The sequence below is a fragment of the Manis pentadactyla genome, chromosome 12 (genome assembly GCF_030020395.1).
Source record: "Manis pentadactyla isolate mManPen7 chromosome 12, mManPen7.hap1, whole genome shotgun sequence".
Classification (NCBI taxonomy): Eukaryota; Metazoa; Chordata; class Mammalia; order Pholidota; family Manidae; genus Manis; species Manis pentadactyla.
Window position 1 is genome coordinate 39792763 of NC_080030.1, and position 22135 is coordinate 39814897.

Consider the following 22135-nt stretch of genomic DNA (forward strand, 5'->3'; position numbering starts at 1 on the left):
CAGGAAACCCTAGTTCAGATACTTGAAAATAAGTAGGAAAACAACTGTTTCAGATGCCCAGCCTGAGGTGATTAATTCCACCTTACCTCACATTTTGTGAGGTTGGAGGTATATGTCAGTCATCTACACACGTGAGTTTGCTGGCCTGCAAAATCGACATGAGTGGCACCGTGCAGACCAGCTGTTAGTTGTAAGCCATATCTACATTTCATGCTAGTTTAACAAATTTCAAGAATGCCAAATGAGAAATTACAACATGAAGTTTGAACACCTAAAACCATGAAACATTGTTGTAAGAATCAACGTATTTGAACCTACTAACTCACAGTTTTCTTTAAAACTAGTCCCTAGTATGCACTCACTAGATGAACTTGCATCTTGTAAAGTAAAAATATACTAAACTGGAGAGTCTTGCTGGGGGGTGGGGTGGGGTGTGGACATGAGGGAGAAGCTGAGCTAATTTCCTGACTTGAATAATGTGAATTGTAACTGACTCACAAAGAACATAAATGCTGCCATAGCTGCTACTCATTTATTCACTTAAGATTTATTAATATGCAGGGAAACACTGCATTAGCGATGTTTTGAAAGGTAAAGCCTTCCTCATCGCTTAGCAACGTCCCCCCACCCCACTATTTGCATATACCTGCAAATGCCTACATATTAATTCCATAACAGAGACACAAAACTTGAAATCCAGACTTCAGACCACAATTTGAGAGTGATTTCTACTCGACCAGACAGTAAGCTTCCTTTCCTTGGACTCCCAACTGCCATTGCAAGGCTGCAGTATCTGCCCTGGTATTTGGGGATCAGAGGGTGGGGGGCTGGGTAGTGAGGCACACTGCCTCACAACAGAAGCCAGTCATGGCCCCCAAACCACCACCTCTACAGACACATCACCAACCTTAGGGTTTGGATATAATCAAATCCAAAATGTATTTTGAATTTCACAGACATCTGCTTTATAATTACTTAGCTAATATTTAGTAAAGGTTGATAGACTTTGAAGATGTCGGTTGTTTCTTTTTTAAACAATTAATGAAAACACCACCGTTATTTATAACATAAAGGCAGAACAAAGCTATGTTTCTTCTTATACAAAATAAAGGGGAAACTGATTGCTTCTAAGATTTCTTTTGGCTCAAATAATATATGTGGCATCCTCAAATCCCCGACTCACACTTAATTAGGAAAAGGTCTATTTGTCTTTGTGTAGATGACACATAACAAGCTCCAGTTGTAGCCATTCCCTCTATGTGAAGTTGTACATTTTTCTAGGCAGGCTCTAAAGTACACAGGCTAAGAAGCTGTTGGTGCCTTTGCTAATTCCAAAAATCCACACGTTTTGTTTCCATTCCCAAAGAAAATCTAGACCATTTCCTAAGTTTCTGATGCAGTCTTCATACAATTTTTAAGCATAGAGGGAAAAAAATCTAGAGTAAGGGACTCTGGGCTCCAGGCCGAGCGCCTCTGGCCACTCACCCCTTACGACAGAGAATAAGAGCAGATCCTTTAACTTCCCCAAAACATCAATGTTCTCTTCTGAAAAACGGATTGAACTGGATGATTTTTAAAGGTTATTCTGTTGCAAAATGCTTACTGATATATGACAACTGTTAAAGTAACATAATCTGGTGTGTGATCTGGGACCACAACATTTTGAATATGCATATGTGAACACAAATCCTCATGTCTGTATCACTATTACATACTTTTTTTTGTTGTATCTTCTGCACAGAATATAAATGTACGTTCACACTTTTAAATTATTTAAGAATTTTTAATGCAATCCACACATGTTCAAAGGTTTTCCTTTAGACAATGGAAAATTATGGTATTTAATGTCAACAATAAAATATGTATATGCCCAGCCATTTTCAGAACTACCCATTTATTTGTCGAAAATTCCAAGTACTGGCCGCCAACTCTGTATAAGCCATTCAAGTTTTAATCAATTTCCTAACTGATGAGACTTATCAAGCCATCAAGATTTAGCTTCAGGGACAGATTTTCAGAAAATGCCATACAATAATGACTTTATCCTCTCAACACAGTCCAAGACTCCAGCAATGTCACCCATCCTTCTGGATTCAGTGTCCTCAGATGTTTAGACTAATGGCCAAGATGGGACTTATTACAGTTGGATTTAGTGACATCCCTAAATTTTTTAAGATAGGTAACTTTAAAATCCCAATTACATGGAAACCTGAAAAAAAATATCTAAGCAAAACACTACTAGCATTTCTTAGGAAACAGTCTTTATTGTAGACATGGAAATGCTTCTTCATTATAGTTACAACAAAATAGATGTTTCTAAGTAGATTGAAATGTTCCCTACTAGTTTTCACTATTAATATGCTTAAAATTAATACATTTAACAAATCATTTCTTTGGCAACCAGACATTTCTTTTTCAAAATAGTGCTTGTCAGGCCACATATCAGGGGTCAATCTGAAATAAGGAAGGCTGTACTGCATTTACATGTGGATAACTTCCAAATCTCTTGCCCATCTCTGGCAAATTAGCTAACATGGCTAGGTCCTCACAATCCTGTAAGAGCCGTTGCAGATGGGCATCATGCAGGGGGAAATATGGGAAAGAGACCCAGGTCTGGTTCTGGAAGCTTCCTCTCCAAGCTGAGTGTCCTACAGGGCAAATCTCACCCAAAGGACAGTTTCTCAAAATACAATAAAAAAGCCACCAGCAACACCTACTGTATTTGATAAAATACATCTAAGCATATATTCATGTTCTTGCAGCAGTAAAGACTTTTGTCAAGATGGCACACCCAGCAAAAGCCACAAAGGAAAAGAGGGACATGTCACACTGCATCAAAATTGAACTTTCTGGGTAAATGGGACATAACATATTTCCAGTTAATGAGGATGTAATATACAGCATGGTGACTACAGTTAATAATACTGTATCGCATATTTGAATGTAACCAGGAGAACACGTCTTGAAAGTTCTCATGAGAAAAAGATTTTCTAACTATGTGTGGTGATGGTTGTTGACTGGACTTACAGTGATGATCATTCCGCAATATTTTAAAATTTGAGATTTCTGGGTAGCAAAAAAAAAAAAAAAACCAATATAACCAATGTTTTATAACTTGGGAAAAAAAATAAAGACTGGGGTTGGGGGGGAATAAAAATAAAATAAAAAGCATCCTAGACATCCAGAATCATCATCTCAGAGTGAGTTTCAGGAATCTGCATTTTAACAGGCTCCCAAAATGATGTTTAGGCAAACTCAACTTTGAGAACGCCCTTCGCTGGCTTCAGGTTCTCTACCAGTAAGAGAAGGCAACAAGACTTGATCATTATCTCTCAATTCTCTTTTGATCTTCTGACTCATCTTTACAGTCTGACATTTTAAGACTCAGCAGTGTTATCATTTTACCAACATTCTCCCAGTAGCTCTACCTTGGGCCCAATGTGGCTCCTTTGTTCTACATGTGTTCTACATAGTTACTTTGATCTATCCTGTTCTCTATGTAGTACTTTGTTCTACACACTTTTTTTTTTTTTGAGCGGGCATATCTTATATTTATTGATCAAATGGTTGTTAACAACAATAAAATTCTGTATAGGGGACTCAATGCACAATCATTAATCCACCCCAAGCCTAATTCTCATCAGTCTCCAATCATCTGAAGCACAACGAACAAGTTCTTACATGGTGAACAAATTCTTACATAGTGAATAAGTTCTTACATGGTGAACAGTGCAAGGGCAGTCATCACAGAAACTTTCGGTTTTGATCACACATTATGAACTATAAACAATCAGGTCAAATATGAATATTAGTTTGATTTTTATACTTGATTTATATGTGGATCCCACATTTCTCCCTTTATTATTATTATTATTATTTTTTAATAAAATGCTGAAGTGGTAGGTAGATGTAAGATAAAGGTAGAAAACTTAGTGTTGTAAGAGAGCAAATGTAGATGATCAGGTGTGTGCCTGTTGTTCTACACACTTTTTATGTGGCTACTTTGTTTACATACATTTCAAACCTACCTGGCTCTCCATATCTCCACCTGAATTCTCCAACACTGAATTCCCCTACACCCAGTTCCAGAGGCCTTTAAATTCATGTTACCCATAGCTCCCAAGACTACAGGCAATGTTTACTAACTCCTTCTGGATGCACCAAGACCCAACACGTTCACCAGCCCTGCCCTCCTTGCTAGTGTTGGGTGGTAGTTACCCATCATCTAGTAATGCCCCAATGCCAATGAGCGTAATAGCACATTACAAATATACTACTTTTAAAGTCTTAATAATTTTTTTCTTCTGTGTTCTTACATTCTATCGCTGCATAGAATCACTGAGTTTTATAGCTGAAAGGACCAGTCCTAAAGGTCATACAGTCCAACATGACACCCCTGGCCACCTAAGCCACAAATTAAGAAATGCCATGGTTTCTTCAAGATGTTATTTTTCTGTTGTTCAGAGAGAATACCATGGTTTGTTCAAGATCACACAGCTATTTTTGGTAAACTGCCCAAAACCCAGGCCTCTTAAATCTATGCACAGCCCAGAGCTCCAGTCTTTTCCCAGTATGGCATGCTGGCTGCCTAGATTATTACCTCTGACTGGACAAATACCAAGAACAATTCAATCAAGCACGTGCAAGGATCTTTCAAATAGTTCAGCCTTTGTTGCCTATCAGAATGGAGAAAAGTGAAGACACTGACAGAAGTCATATGTGTCCCAAAACATCACAAATAGCAAAGTTTGTGGACTGATCATCTTTGTGTAGTTGATAAGGAATCCGATTGAGAGAGGGAAAGGATGCAGACACATATACCACCACTGTGTGGGCAGCACAGCCATTTAGAAGATGGGCCTTAGAGCGGTGAGGGCAGAGTGGTGACTTCCAAGGAAAAATGAGGGTTAGAAAAGGATCAAGGAAGCTTCAGAAGGATTATTTCTGATATGAACCCAGAGGACTGAGAAAACCAGTGCCCTTCAGATTCAACAACAAATTCTGATACAGAAGAAAATCTTTAAGAAGTGTCCTGCTTATAGGGGCTGGATGCATATACACTCAACCCTTGAATAACAGGTTTGAACTGCATGGCTCCACTTACATGCAGATTTCTTTTTTTCAATAACTATATAGGGAAGATTTTTGGAACTTTGAGACAATTTGAAAAAATATATTTTCTCTAGCTTACTTTATTGCAAGAATACAGCATATAATACATATACAAAATATGTGTGAGTTGACTGTTTGTGTTATTAGGAAAGCTTCTGATGGTAGGCTCTTGGCACTTACATTACTGGGGAGTCAAAAATTATACATGAATTTCTGACTGCATGGGGGTCAGCACCCCAACCCCCACATTGATCAAGGGTCAACTGTATAATGAATGGCACCAGTCAGTGGTATTTCTGATTTCTTTTTTTCTAAGTCTTACATAAAATGAACTTATTTGCCCACATGATATGCAGGGTGCTTCCCAAAAAGAAATTCAATAGACATTTGTGAAGATAAAGTTATTACAGATAACTAGTGTCATAGGATGATAAGGGTTTTCCAGAGGGAAAGTTCAAAATGCATCAGTTAAATGGGAAAGTATTTTAGTTCCTAATATGGCCAATGTGCATCAAAGCTTCAGGTAGGCATTGATTCCAGGAGTTTCAAATGCACCAACACAAATGATAACTTAATTCATTTTAATGTATTCCAGACATGTTCTTCCTCTATTCCTGTTCATATGTATAAATGCCCTCTTTTGAAAGTACAGTAAAATCCACCTTAAACCAGCTCATGGCCAACCAGAGTGCTAAGGGTCAATATGATTATTTTATAAGTCACAACCCAAGTGTGAGGCCTGAAGAGGATAGTTAATGTGATGAGAATGTGATGCCTCAGCTGCCAGAAGACACTGAGGACCATCAGAGAACAATTTTATTTTCCCCCTGAGGAAGCTAAGGCCCTCAAATGTTCAATTGAGTTGCCAAATGAGTAAAAGGTGTATTCCGGGCCAGAACCTGGGTCTTTTAATACCCAGTCGAATGACTGCTACTCTTCCACTTAGGAAAGGTGGAGGAAAATTTTTTAGTACTTCATTACTGATGAAGTCCATTTGAAAAGTCTAATATCTGGCAAAGGGTCACTCACTTCGTAATCCTACTACCTTCAAAAACAACTTCAATGAACACTTTACACATTCTAACAACCACCACTTAAGAGCATCCACTACAGTACCACGCTGAGCCTGGGAGGGGTACGAAGGGACATAAGCAAAGCAGTGCTGTGTGACAGAGACGTCAACAACAGCTACATGTCGTCCTACAGACATAATGGCTAATATGGTGCCTGGACGTGCACAAGAGCGCTGCACACTCAGAGGGAGGGTCTCGCTGAGTCTCAACAGATGACAACAGGGAGTTGGACAAACAGGGAAGAACCATCAAGGGGAACGACAGAGAGTGCAAAGACAGAACGGTGTGCAAAGGAATGAAAGAAGGAAGGAGCATGGCCTGCACTTTGCCACACCAATCCAAGCTCTGGCCTGTGGAACATCCTTACTTAGCAGAGCCTGAGATGGCCAAATCACAACATAGGGTCAGGAACCGGTAACACTTCCTGAGCTCTTTCCCGGTGGCAGGCGGAGTTCAAACCATATTCTGTTCATTCGTTCATTAATTTTTCAATTCTCAAAACAACCTTCTTTGAAGAAAGCACTGCTGTCACCCTCCTGTGAGAGATGAAAATTCTGAGGCACAGAATGCTCTTTACTAGACACACACACACACAAAAAAAAAAATCCATTTATTTTTAAAATAACATATTGCACTAAAACCCATTATTATATTTTAAAGGTAATGGGAATCCTCAACTTTTACCAGTTTAAGGGAAGATTTGCAAGCTTATTTACTTTCTGCATTTCCCAAACATCTAATGACAAGAGAATTTTCAAAATTTTAGTTTTATATCCTGCTCTCAATGCAAAGGAATCACTTAGTTATGGGAACTCTTGAAAAACCATGTCTGAGACACATTCAAAATCTAATCCTGAATTTAAAAGAAACCTTGTAACCCAACACCATGAAAACACAATGAAAGCTGAAGTCCAGATTCTGTTACTCAATCTACAAACCTCATAAATGGAAACAAAGCCGACTGATTTCCAGCTGGACAGAATGCTTGGAGAGGAGTGGGCTGGATCTCCAGCCAGACGGAATCCAAGATAGGAAATACATCACACGCTCCCGGCAGGGGACCTCCTCAGGGCACCAGCCCATATCTACTGGCCTAGTCTCTAGAAGGGCCTCAGACCGGGCACTTTCTGTTCTTTCTTAAAATTCTGAACAGCTAACTCATAAAAACAAAAGCTTTTGAATTCTAGCTTGTATTAAATTCTAGCTTTGTATTAAAATGCTGATTCATTTACAATCACAGACATGCTAACAGTGGAGACAGGATGGAAGAGAGGAACATAGAATCAGACAGACCTGAGTCAAATTTCAGTTTTTTAAGTTTGTTAACTGTGAACTTGGGGTAAGCGGCCCTCACAGGTCCCCAGCCTTCTCCTTCTGCGTTGCTGAGATCAGTGAACATCCTTATTGGACATAATACCCAGTGCCCTCCACATTCTTCGACTCACCAAGTCTATTCCACGTTCTTTATAGCTCAGGACTCTTTCCCCTTGTCTGTCTCCACGACTCTATCACCACTGCACCATTACACCTGGCCCTCTTCCTGCCAGCCTTGCTTCCTAAATCCAGTCACCCAGTCTAAAGAGGGGCCAGTCTAAAATGCAAATCATTCCTCTGCCTAAAAGTAAAATGATTTCCTTTTATGTCACTGAACATCACTTGCCTTTCTTCTCTGCTTGAAGTTCTCTCTTTCTGAAGTTCACATCTGATTATGTGATACATTATAGGGACTCCCTAAATAGCTGTTTAGTGTGGAGGGGCCATTGTTAGGCTTCAGTTTCCTCTTCATTGTGCCAAAGCCCTGCTACTCTCTTCAGAGGAATAAAAAGGACGATGCACACAGGGAGCCCTGCACAGTGCCTGGCAGGCACTTCCAGCCACAGATTCTCATTCACCTTGTTACCATTTGGTGTTCCAAAGCTTGCAAAGTGCCTTCACAAAGCATGTGAGCTCTTTCAACCCTTCTAACAACTCTAAGAAAGACTTAAGTTTCTCCTCACAGGAAGAAACTGAGGCTGGTGACATTTAAGGCTTGCAGAATCAAGGCTAGTTTTTGGACAGACCTACTAATCCCAAATCCTGAGTTTTTCTAGGATGCCTTTCTGCCAGAAGTTCTGGATTCTTTTATGGAAAACAATTCCTACCGTTCTCTTCCATAAGTTTTGTCCAACACTTTTATTGCACTTAAGGAATATGAAGGCCAAATTCCACTATCATGGACTCTAAAGGACTTTGGTTTGTGCTGTATCCAATAGTGATTTCAAGTAAGCTATTGACTCGCTCATTCATTTATTCCTTTAGTCAGCAAACATTTATCATGTGCCTATTTTGCACAGGGGATCATGTTTGCAGCTGGGATCTTCCCTGTCCCTGAAAAATTATAATTAGTCTACACCTTCAAGATTTCCCAACTGAAGCCAATGATGGAAGGTACAGAAGGCTGTTTTTAAAGGCCCCTCAATAAATAAAGCAATGAAAAAAAGCCAGAAAATCTGACAGCATATTACACTCCTACATAAGCTCCGTAGCCCTTGGACAAGTTCCTGGTGCTAAGTTTGCTTGCCCATAAAATGGGAAAATTGGTCCATATTATCTTGAAAGTTATTCTAGGCTATGAATTCTCGAGATTCTAGGATTCCATACAACTGGCAAATTCTTTCAACATTTACAAGTATATGATTTTATACCACAATTTTATATATTTTTATTAGATGATTCATGTATTGACTGTACTTGGGGAAATGCCTCTGGATTGCCCCCACAAACTCTTAGACTTTTTAAATTAATACATATTTGGAGCATTTTTAAAGAATCTTCTAGCCAATTGAGCTTGCAAATTGCCCCAACATTTTTCATGTATAAATTGTGATCTTAAATGCTGATCTCATTGGAGAACCTAAATAAATCACATTCAAAGCCTTCTTTTCTTAGTTTAATTCTGCAATATGTCACATAAGGATGACTTAAGTTCTTGTACATGAAATGGCTCTTCATCCAATTTATTAACACATGTTAGTGCTAGCAAAGCTCTTAATGGCCTTACTTTCAAGATTCGTACACACTTATCTCTCTCAGCAAATCACGACTGGACCTGCAAACCTTAGTGTCTTGAAAGGTAGTTAGCTGTGGAGGCCAAACACATGTTGGCACATATCTCTGATACCCACTCATGAATTCACATTCCCAGATTCTTCCCTGCAATCAAACAGAAGACATCTGTCTAAGAATCACCTGAACAGCTAGACATGAGATAGAGCAAGTAAAGCACACTGCTCTATACTGACTTAAAGGAGAAATCTGCTCCCAAACTCTGGTTTCTTTCTATAATTCAGGAGAAATACTCCTTTCTTTTCTCACTCATTCAAGGAACATTATTGAGGTCCTGCTGCATCAGTCTCTGTGATGGGTGCTGAGTACACTAGCAGGGAGAGACTGAGGCAGGGTCTAGCCTGTTACTGTTCCTTTGGGTGAATTACAAAAGGTGCCCCTGTCCAGTGGAAAGAAGTGCACCAGGGAGTTGGACAAATGAAAGCAAACTGGATTTCAGCCTCCACTTGTCCATTGGACAGAATGACCTTATACAGTGACAACTTGCCCAACTATACCAGGTGGCATGGCCAGAGGTGTAAAAACAGAAATCATGTTCTAGTAGCAGCATTGACTACTAAAGGAGAAAGAGCTGAACTGCCAGAGATAATGGGAAAGGAAAGACTCCTAGAGATGGTATTTGACTGACGCATGAATGAATTGTGGGTAATCAACAGATGGAAAGTGGAGTAAGAACAGCATAAGCCAATGTTCATTCATTCCAGATAGAGGTCTGGAAATGACAACTTGGAAGTAGTCTGATGTGTCTGGCAGTGAGTATGTGCCTGTGTCTATAGGGGGAGAAGGAGGGAGACCTGGGAATAGTCAGAAGAGACTGAAAAGACAGGCAGGGGCAAGCTTATGAAGCATCTTATGTGGCATGTGAAGGTGTTGAAACCTGAATGTGAGATCATTAATAAGGGGCTTGTTTTGCCACTGTAAATAATAAACTTTTCTTGCATTATACTTTGCCATATTTTCTACATTTACCAATCACAAAAATCTCCAATACCCTAAAACAAGTCTTATCCTACAAACTGAGCAGGTAAATTCCACAATGGAAAAGAAAAGTGCCTTTAAAACTACACCAATCTTGACACTTCATTTCAGGAACATAAAAATCGTACAGAATATCAGGAAATATTTTCAAGTGCGTATATACACAAGTTCTGTTGGTCACGCTCAAATTCTAAGCCCACTTTTTATTCAGAGCCTAGGCCTGAAAAATACATAGCATATGGTCTGCACCTGTAAGAAACTTGGAAGACTTATTAAAAACGTGGAGACACTCCGGCTTAAACTACTGGAGAGGCAATTGGAGATAGCCAGGTGCTATCCGTTAAAATAATTATGTCAGCAGCTTTTGAGGAACAGGGGACAAAAGGGGGGAACAAGCCTGAAAAGAGAACCCCAAGAACGTCGCCACATAGTAAATAAAGGTCTTACCACGACCCAAGGCTGCCTAGAAGATTTCAAGTGTCACCAGGCCACCTCTCACAGGCCACTCCAGAGGAAAGGCAGGAAAGCCTTCCCGAGAATGAAACTATCTTCAGGACCCAGTAGCCTCCCCCTCTCCCCAATTAAAGAAAGTTACTCTACTTCGGTATTTAAAAAGGTAAGACGTGGCTTGGAAGCGCACCAATATTAAGTTTCACCGTTTCTTCAAGATAAACTAACGCCGTGCAATCTTCCTCCCGCCCCTTTACGGCGCTGTCAACAGGCCATTGCGGCAAGAATGGGCTCTTTTCTTCCTAAACTGCTTTTGGTCAATAAGATCCTTTGGGACACAGCGTGTCGGCTGTCCCAGAAACCTGGCCCCTCGGCCCCCCCGGAGCAAGTCGGGCGGGGCCCCGCTCCCTGCTCCCGGCGCCCACCGGCCGGCCCCCGGGCTTCGCCCGCACCGCGCGCCTCTGCAGGCGGAGCGGCCGCCGCGGGCTCGGCTGCCCGAACCTCCCACGGCTCAGGGGAAACCCGGGGCGCGGGAGGCCCTGGCTGGGCGCCGCGGGGGCACCGGCCCCTCGCGGCAGAGCGCTGGGAAGTGCCTCCTCCGCCCGGCCCGGCTGCGCAGACCGAAGCGCCCGGGGCGCTGCACCCCGTGGGGCCGGGGCGCCCTGCGCGCCGCTGCCGCGACTCCCGGCTCACCGCCCGGGATGGGAACCAGGACGCGGGAGACAAAGCGGCGAGCAGGCGGGCCGGGGCCAGTGGGGGAAGCCGCGCCCGGGGAAGGGGCCCGGCGCCCGCCCCCCGCCACCCCGCTGCTCCCTTACCTTGGCGGGCGCGTCGGGCACGGGGCACGAGCCTCCGCCCGGCGACACGGCCGTCCCCCCGCGCGGGGCCCCGCGGGACGCCAGGCGGCGCCGGGCCGGGGAGTGGCGGGGGTCGCTGCGGGCGGGGAGCCTGGGCGGCCGCGCTGCCCCTCGTCCTGCGCGTCGCGCCCGCGGCGCCAAGAGCGCGGCCCCTTCCCCCGGCCCCGGCCCCGCCCCGCCGCCCCGCCCCGCCCGCGCCCCCGGCGCTGTCGGTGGGACGGCCCAGCTCGCGGAAACCGAGCCCAGCACACGCCAAGGGAGCCCCCCGGGGGTCGGCGCGCCGCCCGCCAGCGCGGAGGCGGTGTCAGGGAGGCCCAGTGCCCTCCGCGGGGCCGCTGCTGCGAGGCGGGGCCGCTGCTGCGAGGCGGGTCCGGGGTGCGCCCCGGGCCAGGAGCGGGCAGGAGACGCTGCTACTCCCTTCCCTTCCCGAGGAGAGAGGGGAGCGCTGGAGTGGAGCCCCGAGAGTCCGGGAGGGCTCGGACTTCCCGACGGAGAAGCTGCGGGACTTCTCAGACCCTGGAGAGCCAGCGGGCCGGAGGCCGAGCAGGGGGCGCTCAGGGGCAGGAATGAGGCCGTGTGCCTGCAGTCTCTGCCCCTGCCTTTCCGGGGCCATCCCCGGAGAGGGGGGATGAGGATGGCCTGTGCCTGGTCCGTGCCTACTACACGCGTGCTGTACTGTGGCCCGTGGCTCCTACGAGGAGCAGGCGCCGAGACGGGACTAGATGTGGAAGCATTTCCTTAGGGGAAGGGGCTCTGGGACGACATGGCAAGGGGTGCAAGGGGGCCAGGCTTGACGCACATCTGACCCCAGTTAAGGAGGGAGGGAAGCAGCCCTAACTTCCCTGCAGACTAAGCAAGTTCATCAGTAAGTCCACTCCATTAGTTACCCATTCTAGGTGCCCCACTTCTCCTGGGAACCCACGTGCCTTGTTTCCATTATCTATCCCAGTCATTGGCTGGGAGCAGCCAGGTGGGAAATGCGGCCTTGTACACAGGCCGGATATGCATTTCACAGCAGGACGGCCAGGGCCCTGAGTATGTTAAGCTCCGAGATGGCTGGAGATGGTGGGGATGAGTGAGGAAGATCCTCACAGCTGCCCACAGCCTAAAAGAAACAGAGTCATCTCCCACACACACCCACAGTTTTTCAATGGAGCCCGAGGGTCTGCTCTGATCAGACAGACCTGGCTCTCCCCTTCCGCCACCACAGGCCCTGCACACACTGAGCTGGTGACTGACCCCTTGCCACTAGGGAGGCTCTCCCTGGCCCTCTCTGCAGGTGCACCCTGGACTCTGCCTGGGAAAATGCACACCCCCCTCACACACACACCCTTCAGCACTCAATTCAAGCATCACTTCCTCTAAGGAGCTTCCCCCCCTTAGCAAATTGCTTATTTCTGCCACAGACCTAACCACACTGGGGTCTTTATTGTATGTTTTCCCCCTTGCTTCTTGTATGGCATTTTTCTACACTGTTTTCAAATGTTTTATTTATTTTTTCTGGTTATACAAGGAATATGTTCATTACATGGGTTTGAAAAACTCATAACCCAAATGTCTCCAACTCCCCCAGTCTTTTAGGGACCCCTTCCCTTAAAGGTCAAGTAATCAGAATCTGAGCCCCTATCCCATGTGTATTAGTCAAGGTCCAATCAGGGTGAAGAAACCACACAGCTATTAAACAGTGAAAGTTTAATATTAAGAATTGTTAACCACTACAGGATTTGGAGCAACAAGAAATTGACCAGTAAGTAAAGAGAACTCAAAATAGGAATAGCAGATGTAAGGATTTAAGGAACAGCCACTACCCCTAGGGCTGAGGCAGAGCACCCAAGGGTGAGCATCCCCTCCCCCAGGCTGAGCCCCAGACTCTGGCGGGAGGGCTCGGCCACGGCTCACTAATGGTGACAAATCACAGGGATACCACGGCAGTGGATTTGCTGGAGATCCACCCTCTGAAGCTTGCTGATAATCTACCCTCCAGAGACTGAGTAAAGCTGGTCACCTCAAAACCACCCAAATTGCTGTTGGCCACTGGGTACTGCTGGCTGCCCTGCGCTGCAGTATCCTGCCACAGAAGAAACCACACAAAATAAAGAAGCCAGCTGAGCAAGAGCATGGCAACCAGCAGGTAGGACTCCTGCTGCCACAGTGTCTCTCCCACACCCTCTACTGACAAAGCTTAACCAGCTAGCTGGCAAAGGAAATCATATAAAGGGCCCAGATTCATTTTTGCAGAGAAGGCAAAAAAGTATGAGTTTGGAGCTGCCAGGCAATGAGTCCATAACTGGTACACTTTGTAACCTCAGAAAGTCCAGGCACTGTCCAGTTTCCCCTCCTACAACATGCCTGCACAATGCAGACGAACACTGTCATTTCTGCAAGTCTCTCCCTGCTGGCCGTTTGGTTCCTGGTGCCACTCCCTGGGCTGCAAGTTGTCTCTTAGCAGTTTCTCCTACAGTTTTGCCCCGAGTGAAGGCATAGACTCCAAGTTGTGAGGGTCAGAAATTTTAACAGAAGGCTTGGGGAAATAGAAGGGAATTACAGAAGGAAAAAGAAAACAGTTAAAACCAAATAATTGTCCCAAAAATGAGAAACAGTCCACAGAGCTCCCTACAGGGCCTCTCTCTCCTTAGCCACACCAGAGACTGGGCTGCAGTGCCACCAGGGTCTAGCGAGAGCGAAGCTTCTCTGCATTCTCACTCTTAGTTCCACTCCATTAAATTAAAAATAATCTGCTGAACAACATGGATGGAGCTAGAGGGTATTACGCTCAGTGAAACAAGCCAGGCGGAGAAAGACAAGTACCAAATGACTTCCCTCATTTGTGGTGTATAACAACAAAGCAAAACTGAAGGAACAAAACAGCAGCAGATTCACAGACTCCAAGAAGAGACTAGCGGTTACCAAAGGGAAGGGGGTGGGGAGGGTGAGTGGGGAGGAAGGGAGAAGGGGATTAAGGGACATTATGATTGGCACACATAATGTAGGGGGGTCACGGGAAAGGAAGTATAGCACAGAGAAGACAAGACTCAATAGCATCTTACTAGGCTGATGGACAGTGACTGCAATGGGGCGTGGGCGGACTTGATAACATGGGTGAATGTTGTAACCACAATGTTGCTCATGTGAAACCTTCATAAGATTGTATATCAATGATACCTTAATAAAATAAGTAAGTAATCTGCTGATGCAGCTCTGTCTACAGTAAAGATAAACAATCACATTATGTCAGGAAAAGAAACCTAGCCTCCCAGTACCTAAACTCACTCATTTATTTGTCCATTTGTATAGCATCTATTCAGCACCTGGCTCCTTACCAGGCAGTGGGGATGTAATCTGTGTAATTGTTAGTCTGCAGGAGATAGATAGTAAGCAAATAATTTTACAAACAGTTTTTTTATGTCACTGCTAAAGATGCAGAGCATATAATAAGGAGAGTTAATATGGCTCTAAGGGACTAGAGAGGGCCCCCTGAGAAGACAACATGTTAGCTGAACTCTGAAGGATGACTGAATTGGAAATTCCAGATAAAGGGGATTTAATTTGAGGCTGTGAGGTGGGAAAGAGCTAGGCCCTTCTGAAGAAAGGGAGAAAGGACAGAAAGACAGGGATGAGGCCAAAGAAGCAAATAAGAGTCAGTCATGCATGCTCTTGTAGGCATGTTAAGAATTTTGGATTTTATCCTTTGAACAATGAAAACCCTCTGAAGGGTTTTAAACAGCAGTCTAGCTGCAGGTTGAGAACAGACTGAAGGGGACATTTGGGAGGGATATGGGGAGAGTATTCAAGACTAGTGTTCAGAGCAGAAGTCGGACCTGGAGATGTATGCTGAGAAACACCTGGCATGCAGAAATAAAGTATACAACCCTCAGCATGGCTGGCATGCCCGGGGTAAGACAGTGGATGAAGAGAGAGCTCTAACGAGGTGGGGTTGGATCAGCAAAGAGAACCAAGAAGGGGAGCCAGGGAGGTGGGGACAACCTGCCAGTTATGCTGGTTTCTTCATTATAAACCAGGATCAGCTTCCCAGTAGAACAACCAAAGGCCCAGTTAAAGCAAATCCACTCCCAAAGTTAAACATCAGTTTCCAGCCTGACAGACACAGCCAGGAACAGCCCAAAGGCTTAAAAAAGGCAGCACCACTTTCCTCACCACCCACTCCCTTCATAGCCATCAACACTGTTCAGCTACAGTATCCTATTATTTTCTGGAAAGTTAGACATAATAAGAGCTGTAACCCCTAGGAATGACTCCTTTGTCATATTCTCTTACAGAATCTTCATACTTAAATGACTGGAATCTAATTTCCTTGAAGGAAAGGATCATGCCCGATTCATCTCTTTATCCCGGAAACCGAGTATATTTTCTGACACATAGAATATGTTTGAGGGATTGAATTTTGTTTCCGAAGTCTTTCCAGTCCTTTGCTGGACTTTACGGAAGCAGGACACTGAGCCAATGGCTTCAACAAACAAATCATCCTGCCCCTGAGTTCCTACATGAGAAGAGTTTTCTTAGAACATCTTTCCCCCTTGTGGAAGATTTTTTTTTTTTAGGTTGTGGTTTTTGCCCTCTCCTCTTTCCCGGCACCTGAAGGAAGACAGTCTTCCTGTGCAGTTAATTCTGCCTCAGCCTGAGCTCCACCAGCTACAGAAATGATGTAAAACACATGCACACCGTGGCAATACCAGTCGGCAATGACTGCACTTAAATACCTATCTCCACGGAGCACAAATGCAGTTTTACAGCCTGTTTGTGGGCGAAAATGAGGATTCTAGCAATGGTTGCTTCCCCTAAGTGCTTTTCTATTACTTCACGCCCAGAACGTTCGCAGGCTACACGCAGCCCCCCTCCCAGTGCCCCGGGAGCTGGAGGACAGGCAGAGGCCGCGCTGAGTCAGGTCCCGCTGTCGCTCCAGCACAGGCGGGCACCTCTGCCAGTGGGTCAGGCTAACGGCAGAGAGGTCGAGCCTTCTAGAGGGAGGCCGCGTCTCTCTCTTCCGAAGGTCGCTCGGCCAAATACAAGCGGGTCTGTCAACGAGCTGCTCGGGAGCCTGCGCGATTCATCCCACTGCATTTTTTTCACACTTCTGGAAAACGAAAGGCGTAAGGCCTGGAATCACACCTCCAAAAAGCCGCGCTTGACCTGAAGCTCCGGAGTCCCGCTCTGTTGCTCTGTACACACACTTGCATGTGGGAACGGTGTGCAGCTGAGAGGCAGTCGTGGGGCATGTGTTCTTCGGTTCATTAGATCAGTTTCCCTTCCCAATGACAAGTCTCTTGAGGTAACTTCTGTATCTTTGAAGGAATACTGCAAAATGGAAGGCTTCCTGGTAGGATTACAAGCATAGAAGACGTCCCTTTGGCCAGGGGGAATGCTGTCCTGACTCCGTCCCCGAGCTGGAGCATTTCTGGCATCTCCAAAGGGGAGACAAGGTCCCCGGCCCCCTGGGCAGCGGGCACGCTGACATTGGTGAGTGAGTTTTGAATCTGGCTCCTGTGTAACTAACTCATATGCAGACGTCCTCCAAGACGTGGTGAAAGACTGAACAACGGACCTCACCCTCAAAAGATACATCCTTTAAAAAAATTGCCTGTGACGTTGTAAGATGATAAAGCTGATGTTATTTTAAGTCTGTTTCATTTCTCGCAATTGATAAAGTTAGTCTGATAAGTGTATCTGAAAATGTAGAAGCTAATATTTTTTGATTCAAAATAAAGTACCTATTATACTGTTATACACCTTAAAGATGTCCAGTCAACACAAAGCTTTACATGAAATGCAAAACATACAGAATATGAGCGCACATTTACGGCCCTACGTTCCCCTTTCTCAGTCCCCTCATCCCACCGAACTTGCTCCTGGAGTTCACGGCACCCTCTCTGGTTGGACTCCCCCTGAATTCCTTCGGCTTCCTCCCAACACTATTCATTACGGACAATCAGTCCCACCCAACATCCCAGCTTCCCTAATTTTCTGTTACATAAGTGCCATTGCTGCTTCTTATGGGAAGTATTGAACTCTGGGGTTTGGAGGACACAATTCTAAGTGGGTTGGAAGAAAGAAAAACCCGCTGTATTTCTGTTTGCTGACAAAGATAGCTTAAGCCACACTTGAGGTTGAGGATTGTTGGTGTGGAGCCATCTGGTGATGGACGGGACGTGCAAAAGGAAGTGATTTTTTAAATTAACTTACCTAGAGAGTGGACTTCCACCTGCATGTTAGAACTAGCAGCTTTCTCCACCTAAGCAGAGCTGTGAAGTCTGGTGAGGTATACTGGTGTGCAGTTGAATAGGTACATATTCACTGTTTTATACCCCCTCAAAAAGTTATAATTTCGGGATGATACATAATTTTGAGGTTTTGGTTTCAAAGCTGAGGCATTAAGTGAGCTAAAACCTGACCCTGAGCTCAGATTTTGTGCTTGCCAATTTCTTCTTAGTCCAATGTATCTCAACAGAAAAAAGAATGTCTTAGGGTATCACATAACAATTATAGTATTTATCAAAGGAGTCACATATATCAGCTATTTATGTGTATATGCAATAGATATATTTGCATGTCAGACTTATGATCCTTTTAACAGCCTTTTACTATTGCATTTTTTAAAAAAAGAATTTATAATCTTTAGTGATAGACAGAATGGAGAAATGGTGTCATACAGGAAAAAAAATCTTGTTTTCAAGCTTTGTGTCGAGTACATAATATAAGTACTTACTGAATTAACAGGTGAATTAATGAATCTCTATTGTCTTAAGTTAGAGCAATAATACCCTGAACTTTTCAGCTGTTTGTTTTTTTATCCAAACCTTCTAATTAGAAGCTATAAGCCATAAGCTTTAAAATCCAAACTTCAGGCTTTTAAATTAGAGCTACTTTTCTAGAGGACTATATATAACCTTTCTATAAGAAGTTAGATTTGTATCATTACACTATAAAAAACAGGTTTCCATTTTAAAAAATCAAATATCATTTTTGACATTAATATTTCCTCTTCTGGATTATTATAGAACTACTATCAACACCTGAGTGGTTGCCCAAAATTACAGGATTAATGAAATTTTTCTGTCCACAATTTTTCCCAGCTATTGTGTGAAGAACTTTAAAAATATTTATATTTTACCATTTTTGTGGAAGTGAAAAGAAGAAAGAAAACAGAGCCGTCTACTCTTTAAGCCTCTGGAATAATCTGCTGCCTTCCTCATCCCCACCTTCCATCCCCGTCTCCCAAGAAGGGTTGGGGCACTGTGTTTGCATACTTTATTATTCCATGTCATTGGAATGAGAGTCTCAGCACACACACCTCCCCTTGTGGAATTCCCTAATAAAAACAGATAGCTTATTTTAAACAAGCAGCCCTGAGAACAGGAGACTAAACAGAAGCCCAGGGCAGGGGCTGCTATACTTTTTACCTCTCACCCCACAGACCATCCTTCTCTGTCTGTCATCTGCAAATATAGACTCCCAGCCAGCAATGCCGTAAGAGAATGTATACAGCAATTTAGAATCCTTTTAAATAAGTTGATCCAATTTGTCACATGTTCGAGAAAATTCATTTGTGAAAGTACAGTTTTCCATAAGAGGATATGATTAACTGGTGCAGAGTCCTACCTCAACCTGAAAGGCAGCTGAGAAGTGCACCCACCCTTGATGCATATTCTTATCAACCAGCAGTGCCCCTCCTGCTACCTGCTCACCCCGAGATGCCAGGGCATTCCAAGCTGACCTACTGCAGAAGGAAGTGGTTGAGAACTGCATCTCCTTTTGGCTGCGATGAGGTCATGAGAAGCAAGCCATCCGGAGGAGGCACTAGTGGGACTTCTGTGTCTCCCAGCATTGTCCCAAGGGCCAGGTGAGCAGAGGGATGACTGAGGGGACTGGGAGACGGCCATCAGCCTGAACGTCTACCAGGGCCTGCTAAAAATAAGTAAATGAACAAGCAGTAAGCCTGCGAGTCACCCACGCAGTCCACAGCCTCACAGCCCACCACCCCTCCAGCTCTTCCCCACCTGCTACCCCCACAGAAAGTTACATTTTGTTCCTATTTCATGTCCAATCCAACAGTTTCATCACTACAAAAATACTAGTGGGAAGACCAAAAAAAAAAAAATCCAAGAGAGAATGATTCCCCAGGGCCCAGGCCTTAATGCAACCCACCCCACCATCCTGGCGCCTCCCCAGACTCTGGCTCCCTCAGACCTGCTCCCTGCCTCAGCCAGCAGCCCCAGGGCCCAAACCACTTGGGTTCTACCACCAGCTGGTCTCCAGGCTTCTCTGTGTTACTCCCAAAAGAGTTTGCAAACCTCTCTTGTTCCACGACCAAGCCCATCAATTCTGCCCAAATAATCGCCCCAAACTCCTGGCGGCCCCTCACTTTGGGGACCTGGCACAATGCCAACATCATCCAGGGGCTGTCGGGGTGGGACCAACTCTGTGCTTCCGTAACGTCACGACTGTCCTCTCCCATCATCCACTCCCTAACTAGACAGCGGACCGCAGGCGGGGGCGTCACTGTGACTGTGCTGACCCAGGACCTGGACCGTCAGCAGCACTCCAGGGCTGCCCCCAGGCCGAGGGGGTGTCTGCTTCCCGTGGAGCTGCGTTCGCCTCATGCTGTGCACGCACATTTTGCAAAGCCCTGCTCGGTGATGTGGCAACTGAACGCTTGGCTTCCACAGGCAGGAATCTCATCCTTCTTTCCCTCTGTCTGAGTAGGCTCCTCTGTTACCATGTTTGACGTATCTGGGTTCTGGAAATCTCCTTTTTCCTCGTTTCCCCATTCATCTGAGAGCTGGCTGCTGATAACTCTTCCTCACTGTCTCAGGTCGGTCGGCTTCTTCATCTGAGGGCGGAGGTAAAGGGATGTGGTCAGAACTCTTCAGCCATGGCAACTCTTCCTAACCCTCTCTGCCCCCCAGAAAATACGGCACAGTTAGCAGGGGCTCCTCTCTCCCAACAGTCCAGCCCCCTTCCTTCCCTGGCCATAGCACTCTCCACCATCCCAGGGGTGCTTACACTAGGAGATGTCCCTGCAGCTCTGACCCTCAGACATTTGCAAGGGAAGTGATGTAAACAGACTAGGAGGAGAAGCTTCTGTGTGTGTGTGTGTGTGTGTGTGTGTGTGTCCACGTGCATATGTACACGTATTCATGCACACTCACAGCACAGTATTAACAATTAACAGCCGCACTGGAGTCAGAATGTCTGGCTTACATCCTGGCCCCACTCCTCATCCTTGCTTAGTGACCTCAGGAAAGGACTTCCCCCCAGTGCCTCAGTTCCATCATGTATAAGGGGTCATAATGGAACTTACTGCTGGAATCATATGGGGACTAAATGAGTTGGTGTTTGTATAGCATGCAGTTAGTACCGTTACACAAGTAAAAACAACTGCAGGATTTCTTTTACCCAAATGCTTCATTTACTTTGCCATATTTACAAACATGAAAAATACATAACATGTGGCCCAGAGTGGGCTCTGCCCAACGTGGGGCTTTACTGTTCTTTAACAGACTTGAGAGCTGGATTTCTATTAATAACACAGCCCCGGATCACTCTGTGAAACAACACAAATGATTTTAGCCCAAACCTAAGAACTGCATAAAGAACCTCAACTATATACTAACTTAGGGAGAGAAAATTCACAGACTGATGTTGAGTGTTTATTCTGTGCCAAGCCAGGGACTCAGTGCCTTTGATAATTTGCTTCAATTGTATCTTGTAGCCACCTATTGAGGTAGGTAACACTATTGTCCCATTTCATAGATGGGGGTAACCTGGGGCTTTAAAAGGATACACAGCCTGCCCATGATCACAGAGCTAGTGACCAGCTGACCCAAAGTGGATGGGCCTGACCACCAGTTACATGGGAAGACAGACAGGACTCTGATTTATTAATGAACTCCTATTTTGAAAATACAGTTCAAGACTTCCAAGTTAATTGTCCTTGTTACCACGTGGATGTTCACTGACTGTGGCTGTCAGTTATTGCGATGACCTCACCACTGGCCAAACTGGGAAGCTGGCCTTGACCTTCCTTATTCCACCCTCAGTATCTCCTGTAGGTATCAGCACAGAAATCACACAATAAACAACCATTGGCTGTTGCTTAGAGCTTAAACTGTGAACTCCCTCAGGGGATATTTATGTTTTAATTGAAAATTTGACGATGCCTTTGAGAGCCCAAGGAAGAGAATACATGGTGGAGTCTCAGACATTCATATAAGTAATGAGGGCACTTTCACTGAGGAGGCCGCCCCAGAGCCCTTTAATCATCCCAACAGATTGACCCTGCTGCTTCACATTGATAGGAGAAAATACTGTAACTGCACTGAGTAATTTCAGTAACTCCTTTCCTGATCCCAGTTATTTTTTACTGCAAAGTACACACAGTTGTAAACTGCATCTGTTTCCCCATCCGTCTAGACTCTTACTCAAGCCCAGTTAGGCTCGCTTAATGCGACAAGAACTAGAAAACCAAAGTCTCCCAGCACTTGCGATATTGATGCACGTGAGGCAGGGACGCTGGATGTGAACTCGGGGAACCCTGTGGAGAGG

General features: G+C 44.9%; 2 protein-coding genes across 7 annotated transcripts in view; both read right to left on the minus strand.

Annotated features, from left to right (window-relative positions):
* TIAM2 (TIAM Rac1 associated GEF 2) overlaps nucleotides 1–11676 on the minus strand; it is a 217273-nt gene extending 205597 nt beyond the window's left edge. The window contains exon 1 of one of the 2 annotated variants that reach the window (XM_057489076.1): nucleotides 11537–11676. The gene's annotated coding sequence lies outside the window, so the exon portion shown is untranslated. The remainder of the gene's footprint in view (nucleotides 1–11536) is intronic. The other variant, XM_057489077.1, reaches the window with a different exon arrangement.
* Nucleotides 11677–18828: 7152 nt separating this feature from the next.
* SCAF8 (SR-related CTD associated factor 8) overlaps nucleotides 18829–22135 on the minus strand; it is a 196476-nt gene continuing 193169 nt past the window's right edge. For 2 of the 5 annotated variants that reach the window (XR_005025062.2, XR_005025058.2), the window contains exon 23: nucleotides 18835–20420. The gene's annotated coding sequence lies outside the window, so the exon portion shown is untranslated. Of the gene's footprint in view, nucleotides 20421–22135 lie in introns of all 5 variants that reach the window. The other 3 variants (XR_005025063.2, XR_005025059.2, XR_008992719.1) reach the window with 3 other exon arrangements.